Below are 13,186 nucleotides of genomic sequence, written 5' to 3'. Positions count from 1 at the left end.
CATGTGGAAAGCAGTAAAGTTTCATAGTAAGTTCTAATAGCTTTAGAGCTTTGATGGTTTCAAATGTTAACAACTGGCTATGATTGGTAAAACAGTACAATGAAGGCATGAGAAATTAATTACTTTTATGGATTATAAATACTAAATGACTTATCTGTGTTTATACCCTACACCACTATAGTGGAGAGGGTATTATACGTTTGTGCTGATGTTTGTAACATACAAAAATGTTGGTCCAATACCCACCTTAAAGTATACCGATCGATTCAGAATCATTTTTTGAGTCGATTAAGACATGTCCGTCAGTCCGTCTGTTCGGCTGGCTGGCTGTCCATGTAAACCTTGTGCGCAAGGTACAGGCCGCAATTTTCAATATAATTTGATGAAATTTGGACCAAGCATGTTTTTTGGCACAAGGACGAAGCCTATTGAAAATGGTTGAAATCGGTCCATTATTTCACCTAGCCCCCATACAACCGTACCTCCCGATTTGATCTTTTTATGCCATAATTACGTCAAATATTCTGCTATCTCTCTAATTGGCACAAATAAGTTTTATATAAGTATAAATGACACTGCAGATTTACGTAAGGATCGGCCTATATTTGACCCTAGCCCCCATACAAACCCCCTTCAAAAATGACTTAAACGTCTAAAATTGACTTGTTACCATTTGTATCGCAATGAAACTCAAGAAAACTAACTGTTATTTAGAAATATATCCTTTTTCCAAATTTACCGAGGAACGGCCCATATTTGACCTATAAAAAGCCTTTTTAGAAATTTTAGTTTTTTATCAATATTTTGAAATTATGGTAATATTCAACATAAAAGTTTCTTTACAAAAAATAAAAATTTTATAATAAGTAAAAATTTTAAAAATATACTCATGGTGTAGGGTATTATATGGTCGGCCATGCCCGACTATACTTTCCTACTTGTTTTTCTGAGTAGACGAATATATTTTATAAATAGTCTATTAACCATTTTATTGATAAGTCTATGAACTAGTCTATTGGCATGTTTATTAAATAATTTAATGGCTTGTATATGTGCTGATATATGGACTAGTCCATTTATAAATTTAGGGGCAAGCCTGTGGATAAATTTTTCTGCCTGATGTATAGACTTCATATGATAGTTTTAGTAATATTAAAAATCTTCTTTGTACATACATATATAAAAATTTATGTGTTTGTATTTTTAAATTTCTATCAGTATATTGAATACGAATATACGGACCATTGAAAGAGGTCGTCGTTATAGGTTTACCTCATATTTACCACTCATATGAGGTAAACCTATAGCAGTGTAGCGCATAAAAATAATAAAAATTAGGATGGTTTTTCCAATGTCCAAAAAAAGTTTCATAGCGCCGAAGGAGAAACAAAATACATACATATGTATATTGGTAACTTAAACAAATCTTTTCATAGTTGGTGAATTTGAAAGAAGGACATACTTTCGTAAAATTCGAAGAAATCGGGTCTTATCTGAGTTATTCGACTCTCAAACCTCAGAATAGAATACTAACAATAAAAATTATCTTCCAAGATATAGTTAAAATCCACGCTCATCTGAACAGCTTCTCAAGGAATCCAAAATATAATAAATTTAAGTTTTAGAAACAGTCTTTCGATCTATAAAACAATTCGTTACAGGGTCCATAGATTTAATTCCACTTTTAAATGTTAGGTCATGTTTTTAAAAGAAGACAATTCATGATTTATTGCATTATAAATACATTTAATATATCGAGGGACAAGTTTTCAGTAGAGCAATAAAACTGTTTATTTCGCAAGTTTTTAAAAATGTTTAAATCGGATTGACAAATCAATTCACTAAAACTGAAGTGTATTTTACTGTTTTCTTGTCTTTTCACATTTTCCACCTTTTTAAGAAAAACAACAAACAAATAATAGTAATAATGATTTTTTTCTTTTTAAACCAACCAGATACATTTCAAATGTTGGTCAGTAGTGGTATGTTGTTGTACTGCACATACATACATTGTTCAGTTACATATAAATAGCAGCTATACAAATATATATAAAATATACGAGTGTGTGTGCGTGTGTATTTAAAGTTCAGCTGTCAATCGTGATTAAAGACCTTAAAAGAAAAATTTAACACAATTTTTGTTAAGGCAGACACCAAAGCGTATACGTTATGAACGAACCGAAAAAACAGCTGATTTGCCACACGAGAGGAAACAGAAGCAATAAAAGAGCTTTTTAAAACATAAATTTCCCAGTATTTAAAAGTAATAGAGAATAAAAGGTCGTGAGTAAGAGAAAGATAATGAGTAATAGAGAATAGTAATTCAACGCAGGACTCTACAATTTAATGAAATTAATGAAAAATTTACTTAAAATGCATTTTGAATTACATATTTAATATGATTTATGTTTAAAAACGAAACATGACAAAAGCACTAGATATTAATATAAAATATATACCCTCTATCACTACTGATGGTGGTGGAGGGTATATAAATAAAATGGTCCATTACTACTTACTTTATATCTGAAATTCTCAATTGTTATAAGATTTTATTTATGTAAAAGTTAAATAAATTAATTTATGTTTAGGATTTTAATTTTTATATTATAAAATTGTTGCATTTGTCATTTGAAGCTTTTGTATTTTATTTTAAGCACTTTTCATTTGCAACAATAGCATCAAGTTTAAATAAAATTGTAACAAAAACAAGAAGAAAAAAACTTTCGTTGAATTTGGCCCATATTAGTAAGTGGCGTTGCCTGTTGTTCTTGTTTTTGGTTGTATAAACATAAATACATATACATTTTTTGGTGCTTCTTCTGCCTTTTGCTATGAGTCCGTGTTAATGTGTGTGAGTGTTTGCGTATTATTATTGTTGTGATGAGGCAGAAACGAGTTGAGTCGGTACCAGACGATTTCACTTGAGTTTAGTTTCATTTCAAACACAGAACGGTTAAGTTGGATACGTTAAAAAAGCTCCGCCGGAAAACATACAAAACAAAATCAAACACTAATATAAAAATAATATTGTACACTTCCTTCTTCAAAGTACAATAACAGTTATACAAAAAAAAAAAAAAAAACAAAAAACAACAGTAACAGCAAGTGGAAAATCCTAACAAAATAAAATGAAATCACGTAATGTCCCAACATAAATTGCTATACCATTCATATGTATAAATAGAGAAGATACATACGAGTATATAAGAATATATTGGTATCAATATATACAAGTATAATATCGTTACTATTACTATCGTAACACATACACACATACCAACCAGATCAATGTTATAAATTTCCAATGTTTATGTTTGTTAGACAAAAAAAAATACAACTACGACAACAAAACCAATACAATTACCTAAAAAGTGAACGTGCCTTGTGTATGTGTGTTTGTTTGATTGTGTCCCTGTACATGTTTAAGAGTTTAATTTAAAAATCTTAAAAGCAAATCGAGATATGAAGAAAAAAATACATTATACAAATTAGTATTTTTTTCGATTTCATTATAAAAATTATGATAAATTTTGTGCTTAAGTGCAAATAAATTTTGAAGTAACAAAAAGATATTTTTTACGTTTTAGCAAATGTTTGTTATAATTAAGAGCTCCTTAATGTATGCAATACCATTTAAACAATAGCAGTCGTTTTTACAGAGTACTTGTGTGAATTCAAAGCTAATATTATTTGTACGTATTCCAGTTTTGGCCTATCTATTAAATATTTTATAAGAAGAAATTATTTTGAGAAATAATAAAACTAATAATGTAAAAGTAAATTATTACTTAATTATTAATGAATATTACTGTATTAAATATTTAGTAGACATTATTACGTTCATCAGAGTGAAGAGATATTGTGAAAGGACTAAAAGAGCTATGATTAATGCTTGGAAATATTCTTTTATGTTATAATTAAATATATATTTTATTTAAGTATATTTATAATTATATATTCTTTACATCTCTTTAAGAGACAGCTTAGCCAAAAATTCACTTGTTGAATTTGTATAATAGGAGTATCTTCTTTATTTTAAATTTTTCGCCCTTTTTTGAATATATTTTAATTTTAGAAATGACTAAAGAACCTGAAAGCCTAATAGAATTTTTTCTCAACGTGTCGATATTGAAGGCAAGTGTGTATTTACAAAGTTCGCTTACAAATAATAAGCTAAATAAGTACTTATAAATAGAGAGTTAAAGAAAAGAACTTATTTTACATACAAACAAATTGCTCAAATAAAACGTCAAAACTCAATATGAAGTATTTACGTATATGATTATGTAAGTCATTACAATAGTACTTAAAGTCGTTGATGGAAAAAAACATTACCATTGATAAAAAAGACATTACCAAGCGATTAATATATTATTCTAGTAGCTTTGGATAAACTTTAATAATTGTTTTTGAATATATACAAATTTAAATAACTCCTATAATAATATTATTATATTAAAAAAATCAATTTTAAATGTTTAAAACCCTTCTACTCTTCTTATCCTTTTGCAAACATAATTTAACTTAAATAGCCAAGTCATGGAAAATATTCATATAAAAACCACAAAATGTTAAATATACTCAAATGATGCAGCGTTTTATTCTAAAATACATACAATACAATAAATTTTAATAGAAATACACCATCAAGGTGTATTAAATAATAATTTGAACCAAATTATAAAAATAACAAAAAGCACACAAAAGTATATAATTTAAAATAAAAAAATCAATAAAAATAAATTAAATTATCAAAAAAATAAAGTATGTCGTGTTCGTGCAACTTAAACAAAACATAATCTTCCTAAAAAAAAAGAAAATCTAAAATTAAGTGAATTAATAAAATATAAGAAATTGTCAGAGCTTTAACAAAAAATAATTAAATAAATGTGGTGAATAAAAACAAACCTGAAAAAGATGTTAGAAACCCATTGTAGTTTTGGTAAGTAAATAATTTCCTGCTAAATACTCATAAACATAACGACAAGCAATTTCCCTTTTAAGCTCAATTACAAGTCTCCTTCTAAAGAACACAAACAGATACTGAAAAATGAAAACATTTAGCCAAAGTCAGGATAATAAATAAATAAAATAATGTTGTTAACAAACAAATAAACAAACAATGGCTAGTAGCAGGCAATGGCTGGCTGGCTGACAGCTTTAAAGGCAGTAGAGGAGAACAATCGTCTCCCTTTATAATAGTAACTAATACTCATTGTGCAAATTAGGCCCTTAAAACATTCAGTTTGTTTGTCATTGTATTTGGTCTCTTAATTAGCTTCACCTACTTTGTTTTCTAATTAAACAAGGCAAAACCGAAAGCAGGCAGGCATTAAAAATTACCAACCAGTTGGGAGGCTGTGCGAATAAGCGAGTAAAATGAGCCAGAGAGTTAGTTAGTTATTTTTGTTAACAAAGTTTATTTTATTCTTTCTTCTTTTTTTCCTAGCTGCTATTTACTTTACTGAAAATAACAACTCATTAAGTTAATGAGTGTCATCACATCACATTACATTCTAATTCTATGACATACAGCGACGCGTCACATTACAAACCATCTACATAAAATATGCAAAGTAAACATTAAATATAATTATTTATTTTTTTAATGAAAATATTTAAACAAATTAATTAAATTATTCCCTTCTTTTTGAAATATTTATTTATTACCCAAGTATTTTTTTACAAGAAGCTATTTAAACATTTTTTGCGAGTCTTTTAAAAAATATTGTGAAAACACTTTTTAACATTTTGAAATTTTAATGAGTTTTTTTAGCTTGTTGCTGCACAACACCTTCACGTAGAAATACATACTCAACATATATGTATATAAACATATTCAGATTTTTTTGGTTAAAATTTTCTTTATTGGGGCTTTTCACAGTTTATGAGATTGAAAATTTTGTTTAAACTTTAAATCAAAAAAAGCTAAAAATAATATGAGAGTTGTGTACTTTTTTATTATTTTACCCCTTATTTTAGGTTGATTACGTTTATTTATGGAGTTAAACTTTAATTGTTGTTTAAAGTACACTATACGTATACTTTATATTGTTTAAGTTATTAATAAGTATACGTAAAGTTATGCAGGACATTTTGTTAGACATTTAAGATATTATATCAAAAGTTTTATTAATGAAATTATAACTCATAATTTTATAATGACATTTAATGGTTTAATTTTTTAAGGGAGAAGTTTTTTCAAAATGTATTCGACCTTGTGTACTTGTACATGGATGTTTTACAAGCCAAAATGATTGCGGTTTAGGCAAATTGTTGTCCAAATTTTTACTTCAAGTTTTCAGCATAAAGCTTGAAAAAACTTGTCACAATCTTGAACTGTTTAAACATATTGTTTTCTTTTGTTAATGCATATTTTCTGCAATGTATCTTTCCAATAGAATCCTAAGCATCATAGAAAGAACTATAATTTCATCAGGATTGTTGCAAAGTAATATTAACTAGTTAATATTTCGTGAGAATTTGAGGACTCCCCAAATATTCTAGATTCGGGAATCCTTATTTTATAGAACAAATTACAGCTCCTTCTATTGTAAACATATTTGCTAGCTTTTTATTGATGAGACCAGTAAGCCTTATGACCGGTATCTGTACCATAAGTTTTGAGACTTTTGAGTATGGACCTAATTGTACAATCAGGAGTTTTTATTTTTTTTAATGAATAAATTTAGTAATGTTTTAAAACTTACGAAATTTTCTACAAAATTATATACATTTTGCGATGATCGTATTTCTATTTCATAAGAAATTTAAACAAAAATTAATAATCTTGGGTATCTCTTTGTTAAGTGTACGGAATATTATTTGTTTTTCATAACAGTTTATTGAATTTTTTTCTAGTTCAATCCTTTCCCTCAACAATATTTAAGTCCCTTTGTATTTTGTTTTTTTTATATAAATATATTTCTTATTTCAAGCACGTTTTGTGCTTTAACTCAATTCTACACAATGAAATGAAAATCATTTAAAAAGGGTTTAAATATTTGAAATGAACTTGGTGACAATTTGAAAATGAAAATGTAATTAAGTTGTAGACAGTTGATTGGCAAATTTTCCCACTAAGTATTATTGGCTGAATGGTCAATAAAAAAGACTTGATCATTAAAATTAACGTAGTTAATTGTTAATATAAAAAATAAATAATTTTACTAATTGCAACTATAATTTAATGTATCTATTTTCAAAAATAAAGTATTAATTGCAATTGTTAATTATGTAAATCTGTGATTGCCCTAATTAATACTTGACATACGCATAAAATTCCTTTAAAACTTAACATAGAGAAGGGAAACTCAAACAAATACTTGTGTAAAAGTACATGAATATTAAGTAAATTCAAGGTTATTTCTCATGTATGTATAATTTAATATACAAATGTATAGACACACATTCTCTCGCTTTAATACAAACACACAGGAAATTCAATTTGTACGTTTGTTCTCCTTGTTTGCGGTGCTTGTATGTACCGTGTGTTATTGTTATACTGTAAATAATAAATAAAACAACAATGACGACGACGACAACTTTAAAATTACAAAATTTCGTCATTTGAAAATTTAAAACACTTGACAATTTAATTTAAATGCTTATTTCAATTTCGTGTAGTATTTTTTTGTCTATTGTACTTGCAAATACTCACTTTTGTTGCTTTTGTAATACATAATGAAATTTTGTTTTGTTATGTTGTTGTAGGTGTTGCCGTTGATTTCGTATTGTACGACAGTATTGTACAATTTTTTAATTAAAAACTAGAACAAGTTGTAGCAAAGGGCGAGACATGTTAATTATTACATTTTTTGTACACTTTAGTACTTTACATTTCAAGTTTTTTTTATTTAATTCTCATATTTACTTAAACTTTTGCTATATTTTCAATTCCGTTTAATGTTTTATAAAGTCTTATAAAGTTTTCGAAAATTGTGTTGATGTTGTTGCTATTATTCTTGTTATATAAATGAAAATAATTTATTTATATAACAACAAAAGCTTAAGTTATATTTTAAGTGACTTTTATATGCAAAAATAAATTAACTTGGAATAACTATAATAATATTATTTAAAACTTTTAAAAATAAACGAAAAGTTTTTGATGTTTTATATAAAAGTCCAGACATAACTCTTTAATGTATTGTTTAGTTATATACAATTGGAAAATACCAATTTAAGTAGAGAGTAAGGAAGTAAGTAAGAAAGTAAATCATCAATAACATTTTATAACGAAATTAAAAAAATTTCATGAATGAATAATTTTTACTTTTTCGGCATGTTCTTCAAAACAAACTTACTCAAATTGTTATTTTATTATCTAATTGTTTCCATTATTTAAAAATTTTCTAAAAGAGTTATTTTTAGCACAAAAAAAGTTTTTTTTTTTTTAGTTTTCCTTAAATGTATAAACTAAACATTTAACATGTGTACTTTTAAATATCCTTAATTTATTTATAATTTGTGTTTGTTTTACTTCTTTGTTATTTTTTCCTTTTTGTTTTCTATTGTTGCTGTTATTATATCTACTATAGAATTTCTTGCCTCAAAGTGCTAAATCATTGGTAACCTTGGTCGCAAGTTGTGTATCTGGGTTTATATTTCAAAATGTATGTATTAAAACACTTATAACTGTATGTGGTATCACGTTTTAGTTTATACTTACACTAATATATTTAACAAAACTATGACAAAACCAACAACATTTAATAGTTGTTATTTTTAGATGTTTATGTATGAAATTATGTGTGTAAACACCTGTATTAAAACTAAGATAGAATATTTTATTGTTAAGAGATACAAACAAACTGTACAGACATTGGGTGATGATGATCATTCAAATTTTAGATAATTTATGAACTTTTTAAAAAATACGTTTTAATAGGGGAATTTATTGCATCAGGTAGCATTAGTAATAGAAAATCCATATGACATTGATTTTTTAAAAATAAACATTAGATCTCTTTAGTGAGAATTATACGTTGAACCACCGAACTGATAGCAACTGGTCCGGACTTTCTCCAACTAACTAACTAACTAACTAACTAACTAACTACCTAACTAACTAACTAACTAACTAACTAACTAACTAACTAACTAACTAACTAACTAACTAACTAACTAACTAACTAACTAAATAACTAACTAACTAACTAACTAACTAACTAACTAACTAACTAACTAACTAACTAACTAACTACCTAACTAACTAACCACTTAACTAACTAACAAAATAACAAACTAACTAAGTAACTAACTAACTAACAAACTAACTAACTAACTGACTAAATATCTAACTAACTACCTACTTTTTAACTGACTAATTAACTAACTAACTTACTTACTAAATAACTAACTTAATGACTAACTAACTGAGTATCGAATCTACCACCTCTCAAAATAAAGTCTTTAATTTGTTGGTTCGTTTAATTGCTTCAGTTATAATCCTGTTCATATAAATATTTGCTATTTTATTCAATAATATATGTAGTAAGTGTATTTGTGCATGTTTAGTTTTTGTGTTATTTTAAAATTAATTCCGGCAATTCAATTAAGCATTGACAAATAGTTTTATGAAAACTAAGGATTATTTCTATAATTTTGAGAAAAGTAACTATAAATTCTTCCTTATTTTGCCGAAACTTAAACTCTATTATATTATGTATAAAATAAACCAAAAAAAAATTAACTTTTCTGGTAATCATCTACTAAATTGTTATTCTAAAGTAAGAAATATTAAGATTTAATCTTATATTCTAGTTAAATATTCTTCATTATTTTAACAAACATCATTTCTATTTGAATACTTAGTTTTCCCTTGTTATAAATTCAATTTAAATATTTGATGAAAATGTTGAATATTTCTAAACATGTTTTAATTAAAATTTTGTTCATGATTTCGCTATGTACTGTGTATAAATTTAGAATTTTGTATTGTGTTTGTATGTACATTATTCATACATACATATGTATGTACATATATTTGGAACTAAAAATCAAATAATAATTATTAATATTTATAATAAGAAAATCTCTAGATAGTCATAAGAATCAGCTCTTCCTCGTTGAGATGTTTTGGTAAATGTATTAAAAGCAAAATAATAATAACAATAATAATAATACATACTTATTAAAAATACTTTAACATATACATATGAATATATATTATTAACTGGTAAGGACTACCTTACAGTGCGGAAAGTGCCAATTGTCACCATTCACTAGTTATATTTCAGCTTATTCCATTATCTAGTTACCTCCGGTAAATAAAGTGGTTAATATTTTGTCGATTGTAGTCAATACTTTACATTTGATAAGTTTTGTTACAATGTTTATGAAAATTAATCCTTGAAAAATTATATGTTTTAAAAATGTCGCTATGATAGCAACATGTATTGCTTAAAGTATGGCACATTTCAAAAATTGTTACAAAAATAACGTGTTATTCACAATAACAATTCGAGTTTTGTATAAACAAGAGATCAGTAGTTCAGAACTAGTTTGTCGTACTGCAGGGTATGACAGTTTTCATTTCCTAACACTAACACAGACATAACATACATTCATATAAATACAATAAATATTTGCATTAATGTACTCGCAGTTGTATTTATTTATATATTTTTATTTGTTTGTTTGTTTGTTTATGTACATAAATTTGAGTATAATTTTGAAGACTAAATTGTTTGTTTCTTTGTTTATTTATTTAGTTGTTGTTTGCGTTGCTGTTGTTGTGTAAAATGAAATGAAAACAATTACGAGTATTTTTTGTCAACATTTATTATGATTAATACGAATTTTACGCTTAATTTACCCTCTTGAAATGAAACATTGATGAAAAGGAGTAGAATAATATTTATCTTAAGTCGATTTTAAATAAAATAAAAAATAAGGAGAAATAAGAGAAAATTCATTTTAAAATAGATTTTTTTTTGTAGCATTTATTTAAAATTTTTATAATAGAGAGAAAAATGTGAGGACTTATATCGTTTAAACGAGACTGTTTAAATGTTTACAAAAGCAAAAACTTTGAAAATGTGTGTAATCTAGCAGAATTCGCACATGTTTCTGATACCTTAATATTTACACTACTACATACATATCAAACATAGATGCGATTAAAGATGTATAAACTAGTTGAGAAATGCAAGAGACGTTATAAAATTTACAGAGTAAATATTATCCTAGTTTTTCCACATATATAGTAACACATATCTTATAGCAATTCCTGTGCAAAGTTTTAAAGAAAATTATATTGGAACTTTAAAGTTGGCTAGAACGGAATAAAAACTTACAAATTTTCGTTTTTATTTAATATTCATAGATATCTATAAGGACATTTTCTTGTCTTTGTGACCTAAAAATCAGTGTCCTTACGATTTGGATGAAATTTGAAAAAAATAATACTAGGTTACACACAAATGTTTAGCTCTATTGGTCAAGAACTACCTGAGTTAAAGGCAGTTGAATACAGGGTTTTTAATGTGTGTAATTTTTTACCTGTTAGTCCTAGCAATAACTAGCAAAGACTTTATATAGCTTCTCCTACCAGCGATTGAAAATCCTGACCTCAGTGTAATTAAAAAAAATAAAATATATTCTTTTTTCGAAATAGGTTTTAAAAATTCCGTTACATTGTTATTTGTTTCACAATTTGAAAACCATTTCGCTTTTTATTGAAATAGGTGTCAAAATTGTCGTAATTTTTAGCTCACACAGAAAAACATTGAGTTCATTTCAGAATATTTTGAAATTTATGTGCCCCTTATAATACAATAAAAGTCTTTTTGTGGACCAGAAATACACTAAACAAATTTTAATTACGGAATTTTTTGACACCTAATTCGAAACGATTGCAGAATTTTTTTGAAAATATTATACCAAGATCAAGATTTTATATCGCTGGTACGGGACTGAAGATAATCAAAAATGAACCAAACAAAACCAATTTGTGAATGTTTGTTTTCGAAACATAACTTGCTTAATATCACCCATAATCAGGTGAAGAATATTAGTTTCTTATACCAAAACTATAAAACCAAAAACATAAACTTTGATGTTTAATTTCGTTATAAATCAGTAGCAATATTCGCACCTTTTAACAAATTTCGTAAAATTCATAAACATTTTTGTAAAATTAAAAGGAAAAAAAAATAAGTGCAAAATATTTACACACTTCTGTTAAAAAAATATATTAAAATAACATCAAAGTAAAGCAAAATAAATTTTACGCATAAAAAGGACGCTAGACAGTAAACAATTTTAAAGATTTTTTTTTAAATAATTCAAAGAAAATTTCGCTAAAATTGCGTATACTTTTTAAACGCCATGACCTGCTTTGACTTTTTGTGTATTGGTGATATAATATATTACTGCGAATATACGAGTATTAATTGCGCTTTTCTTTATTATATTATTGATTTTTTTTGGTTTGATTCTGTTCTGATGCTGTTTTATTTTTTCTTTTTAATAAAAGTTTTTCGTTTCCTTATTTCTTAGTTTTAAATTGTATGAAAACTAATGATTACTATGACTTTGACATATTGTGTTTTTGTTGTTAATTTCCCATTGAGACGTTCTAAGTATTATATTGTTAAGAATTGAAATGAAATGTAAAAATTTTATAAATAAATATTTTTTGATTTTTATTTTCCTTTGTTATATTTGTTGGATTAGGCATAGATGTATGTAGTATATATGTATATAAAATATATTTATATTGTTTTTTTAACATGAAGAACTATTACATAATAAAATTATTTTTAAAACTTTTCTCTTGAAGAATATTTTTTTGTTATAAAACTTCTTAAAAAATTTATATTCAAAGCACATTTTAAAGTTTTATGTAAAAATTTAATTTAAAAACTGTTTTTTTTTTTGTTTTAGTCCTGGTAAATACTTATTAGTTAGTTACATATGTATAATACAGTTTATAGTTTATCTTCTTTATTGCTTTGTTTTTTCTGTATACTAAGTATTTGTTTAGTTTTTGTGTTTATTTATTTTTTTCTCTCTCTCTCTCGACAAACTTTAAAGAAGATTCCTTTTAAAAAATTATGGAATTGACGGGTATGACGTGATTGACCTAATTTTTACCAAATGTTAGTATATTTTACATTTGGATTTCATTTTCATACATTTCCTGATGCTGCTGTTGTAGTTGTTTTCTATATATTTC

At 25.8% G+C, this 13,186-nt stretch overlaps 1 protein-coding gene across 1 annotated transcript in view; it reads left to right on the top strand.

The window, feature by feature from the left end:
* Positions 1–4,792: 4,792 nt before the first annotated feature.
* Positions 4,793–13,186, top strand: part of LOC111690260 (dipeptidase 1) — a 31,282-nt gene continuing 22,888 nt past the window's right edge. The window contains exon 1 of the mRNA XM_023452713.2: positions 4,793–4,945. The gene's annotated coding sequence lies outside the window, so the exon portion shown is untranslated. The remainder of the gene's footprint in view (positions 4,946–13,186) is intronic.

This window comes from Lucilia cuprina, chromosome 4 (genome assembly GCF_022045245.1).
Source record: "Lucilia cuprina isolate Lc7/37 chromosome 4, ASM2204524v1, whole genome shotgun sequence".
NCBI lineage: Eukaryota > Metazoa > Arthropoda > Insecta > Diptera > Calliphoridae > Lucilia > Lucilia cuprina.
This window is presented reverse-complemented; position numbering and strand designations above follow the sequence as displayed.